This window comes from Limulus polyphemus, unplaced genomic scaffold (assembly GCF_000517525.1).
Source record: "Limulus polyphemus unplaced genomic scaffold, Limulus_polyphemus-2.1.2 Scaffold1427, whole genome shotgun sequence".
Taxonomy (NCBI): domain Eukaryota; kingdom Metazoa; phylum Arthropoda; class Merostomata; order Xiphosura; family Limulidae; genus Limulus; species Limulus polyphemus.
This window is the reverse complement of record NW_013667037.1, coordinates 209,421-214,464: the sequence shown is the minus strand read 5'-3', so window position 1 is coordinate 214,464 and position 5,044 is coordinate 209,421. Positions and strand designations below refer to the sequence as shown.

The 5,044-nt window shown below is 31.3% G+C and overlaps 1 protein-coding gene across 2 annotated transcripts in view; it reads right to left on the bottom strand.

Moving 5' to 3' along the window:
• Positions 1-857: 857 nt before the first annotated feature.
• Positions 858-5,044, bottom strand: part of LOC106463507 (probable phospholipid-transporting ATPase IF) — a 152,599-nt gene continuing 148,412 nt past the window's right edge. For both annotated transcript variants that reach the window (XM_022391031.1, XM_022391032.1), the window contains one exon: positions 858-3,934. The gene's annotated coding sequence lies outside the window, so the exon portion shown is untranslated. The remainder of the gene's footprint in view (positions 3,935-5,044) is intronic.

The following is a 5,044-nucleotide window of genomic DNA, read 5'->3' as shown; positions in this document are numbered from 1 at the left end:
AGCACAAACCTCAATGTCAGATGAAGGGGGAAACGTCAAATAATCCGAGTTAGGGATCTCATACAAAAGGGAAGGAGAGGCATCGTAAGAAACAGCAGAGACATTCAAAATGTGACAAACCTGTGTAATTAATTGAAAGAGAAGAGTAGAAGGTTGAACCACCTTCAATATTGCAGGACATGGCTGCATGGAAAAGGAAGGAGCAGGAAACAGGCTGTCTAAATCATCCTCGTCCTGAACAATCTCATCAGCCTGCAGAGGCACCAGCCATCGTGGAGATGAAGGCCCAAGTCATGTAAGACCCAACTCCCAACAATCAAGGCTTGCAGCTCCTCAACAAATAACTTTGATCCCTGAGCCTGGGTAACAGGAGTTTGTATGTTACCAATAACTTCAGGAGCTATGGTGGTAATCACGGTAAATCGCAAATTCATAATTTGCAATAAATTGTGTAAAAAATAGTAATGAAAACTCAAAGCATGCGAGAAACACATCTGACTCGAATTGTGCCATTTCAGAAAGTGAGATTTACGTAAAGTAGTACAGAGGGAGCCAGCTGCTCTAGGAGAGTGTGTTGTGCCCCTCTTGGTTGAGGGTTGTTGCATGTCCTATGCTTGAGCTTGTGGGGTATAAAGGGTAGTGCATCAAGCGAGAACATTTCTTTTGAATGCATTAAAGGGCAGTGGAAGATCAAGAAAAGTTATTGTGTGAAAGGAGGTATGTATTGAATTGGAAGAATAAATTTTAAACTGAACAAGTAGACTAGGATAAAAAAGATGACTACACGAGGAAATCATATTCAGTTAACCTTGGGATAACACAAGACTGGTATAAGCAAAATCTGTTTTCTGTCACAGTAATGTTTACATTTTCATGGTTTCCTACTTTTCATATTTAGCTTTCTAAAGAAGGCTTCAGTTGTATTGCCTCATAACAGCAATATAACTTTTTTCTTATTTTTATAGAGTAGAGGAAATTTCTGCAACATTTTCTGACTAAAAACTACTCAGTCAAAAACAACAAGTAAGGTAGATATTAATATTAGTCAAATAAGTTTAATATTAACAATACAAGTAATAAGTAATTTTATAAAAATGTTTCAAGCTAAAATTAATCAGGACTGTAGCTATTATTTATCCATTTCTAGGATTTACTTTTAGACGAAAATCAAGAAAAAGTATTTTGTTTAATGACAATTATTCATATCATAAGATATCAGTCTTCAAAAATTTGTATGACCCACTTCTGCCCAGCAACTCAAAACATCAAAGATGCCCCTCAAGAAATTATAAATACTATAGTCTTAGCTGTTATTTATATTGTACTAAAATACAAATATAAAAAAAATGTTTATATGTATCAAAGCACAAAGTTATACTTTTTAGAGGGTGGCACAAAAGTTTTCAAAAAAGTGTTGGTCAAAGGTAGTTAAAACTAAACAATGAGTTTAAACTGGACATCATCATAACCAATCTTTAATACAATAACTGGAATTCAGGACACTAAAAATCATATGTTGCAGTTTTTCTACCCTATTATCAACATGAAAACTGATATTTAATTGATAATTGTGATTCTTGGCTGTATAGTTTTAACAATGCATTCAATTTCTTTATTTTCTTGTAAGGATTATTCAGTATAAAACAATCTTCAAAATCTAGTGTTCATCCATGCTTGTTTATTTGTTAATAAAGATCACATGACTGACTAACCCTTTTCAGAAAAAAAAACAGCATTTCTAAAATTTATTTTATATATACATCTAATGTCAATTTTTAAAACTCTAGAACATAATTGTTAGAAAGGAAATATAGGGAGAGATTTAGTTAGGTTACATTAGATTCTGTGTAAGTAATAGTAGACAAGGAATGGCTGAAATGAGAACATAAATAGACATATCTGTCTGAAAATGAGCTTACCAAAATCTTGTGTTTATTATAATTTAACAGTTTAATGTGTTGAACACTAATTAAATGTATATTTATTTTGTTAGATCCAGAAAAGTCTTGTTTCAATATTAACAATGGTGACATATGATTCCAGTATATCAGTACAAGTATCTTCATTGTCATGAAAACATTCAGGACTTTAGATACTAAATTCCTAACTTTCAAGGTTTTCCTTCTGTTTTCCTGAGTGCCATGAAATGTGATTTCATTTGAACAATGCACAGTTAAACTTTAACTGTTTAATACACATGTAGATAGCCTATAGTGATTACTTAGACACCCCTAAAAATACAGTTTGACTATCTCCTTGATAATATAGGCCAAAAACTCTGATATATAAATATAGGTAAGGACAAAAGAACAGAAACATCATAACATTAAAAAAGGTATCTCAGTAATTAACAGTATTTTCACAAGGTCACATAGTTGGATGATTGGAAAGAGAGAGCTTAAAATCATCAATAAATTGCAAAGTTACTTGTAATACCACTGTCCACAGTGAACAGAATGACAGTATAATTAATTCTATTCATGCTGGAAGACAACTCTTTTTGCACAGCTCTAAGTACTCAATACTAACAAAATGGATTCATCATGCTATGAGAAGTGTGGAGACTTATCCTTGTCTAAAGACCACTATTGTTGCATGATAAGAGTGGGTGTATCCCATTACCTTCATAAGTTATTTTTGTAGCATAGGCTAAAATGATAGAATAATTAGATGGAAGCTAGTCAAGACAATATTATAACATCAACAGAAGTGAGTACCAAAGGTGCTATCACACCCTCTAGCCTCTTCAGACTCTGTAATTTAGCCTGATGAGTCTAGATTCGGACAATTCTCAGATAGTGGATGTAAATGGGTCTGATGATCAATTATTCTCCCTGAAACTTTCATTGAATCATTTACAAGTCTGGAGAAAATGGAGTGGTATTTCTGTTACAGTATCAGATACATTTGGACAGCTGACCAGTTGAACAATCACAGCTAATGGTATAAGAAGGGACAATCAACAATTTTTGAAAAAAACTAAAATTATTTAGCAAAAGTCTTCTGGCTGCCTATGCCAATGATAAGCTTACCATGCTAGATGAAGTTCCTGTTCATTCAACATGAGCTACTCTCCCATCACTAGGCCAATTGCCAGTTATGAACCTACCAATCATGTGTAGTTCATCCTTATTTATATCCTGCAAAAAAATCATCTAAGTTCTTTATCAATACAGGGGTGGCAACTCCACAGGCCTACATTTCTGCTTTAAATATTATAAAGAGCAGATCAATTAAATACTAAAGATAATCATGTACCCCTTTGTTTCATGTTTGTTTACTTAATAAAATGGCATTCTAGTTGGACTGGGAGTCCACTTACTTATTGTTAGTCTATACACATACACATGCATGCAAATGTTTTATATAAAATTCCAAAAAAGCAAATTTATATTAGATGATGATTAATGACTCCAATTAATATAATGTAACCGGTGAAAATAAACGTGCAGACATTAGAAAAGTTAAAGTTACAAGTTTCCTTCTCTGAAATAATTTTGTCATGAGATTATTTACACATTCTAATTATTTAGTTCTTCAGGAATCTCTAATTAATACCCTAAATAAACAAAAGTTATTGACTAAATTCATTCCTTTTTTCTTTTCTTAGTGTTTTCTAAAATTCCTTATATACTTGTAACATAGAGTATGTTTTCTTTATCTTTTCATTTCAAAACTACCAGGACTTCCTTCCTTTTTTTTAGATATCAACTTTATGCAACAGTTGTTATTATAATGATGTTTCTAACATTGGTCTTTCTTCCTGTTCTGTAGATGTACTTTCTGAAGACCACATATGAGTGTTCATCACTAACTTCTTAGTCCTTGCTTGATGGTCATCATCTTGATGCCCAGTTCCGTCCTTAAGAAAGTACAACCTCTGATGTTCTAACAGAATAGCTTCTGTGATGTCAATATTCCTGGAATATTGCCCCTATAGTTGTAAAGAAAAATATTCAGTTAAGATAGAAACTTTAGACTGAATATTTGAAGTAACTAAACATTAATGCAATGCCAATCTACAGTTGTATAAAGCACAGAAAATCTTTTTATACATACTTTCTTAATTGCATTTTCTCCGATATAAATATATTTTGAATAAATTCAAGAGCATTTAAAAATCATTCATACCTTTTAAAAAGCATATAGGTTTTTAAAATTTATTATTGATATTATAGTATCAAGATTTTGCTAATTTTCTGTCATGTTCCTAATATATTCTATGTTGCAAATCTTGCAGTCAGCTGAATTCTTCAATTGACTTTTCAAAATTATGACTGTTTTAAAATAGTTAAAATATCTATTTACAAATGGCTGAGAAACATTTGGCAAATTCATAAGTATTTCACTACTAAAACAACATACAATAATTTTAATTATTAAGTAATATAAAAACATGTATTAAATATTCCAATTATCAGTACATGATAATCACTTTAAAACACAAACATTACCGACATTTTAAAAATTTTCAGGTTTTATGTATGGGCCGGATTCTTTACAGTAGGTGTCTGTGACTTTTTTGGTGATAAATTTCAACAATAAACAAACAGCATACAGTCCAATTCTTTTAAAATTATATATTAAAACAAGCCAAATGTACATACAAACATTTGTTACACTGTTGATTACCACAGTTGTATCCAGAGCATTAAATAATTGTCTCTTTTTCACACAGTCCAGATCTATTGAACTACATTTTGGATGCATATTTATAACAGACAGAGGCCTAGAACATTCCACACTATACAAGGTGTAATTATGTAATAAAACACAATTAAAAGAAAGAGAAAAACTTAGAAGGTTCTAGTAACATGATGCAATAATATAACAATCACCAATTCACAACAATGTATGATTCATAAACAGTTACATAAATAAATGTGATAAACTATTGCTTTTAAAAATAACTATACTTAAGTTGAAACAGTCATGTATATCTAATAATAAGCCCATCTTCAAGAAAACTACTTATAGTATTTTTTATTAATATACACCTGGAAAAAAGTTAAGCACCCCCGTGTTTTTTCTAAGTGATTCAGAT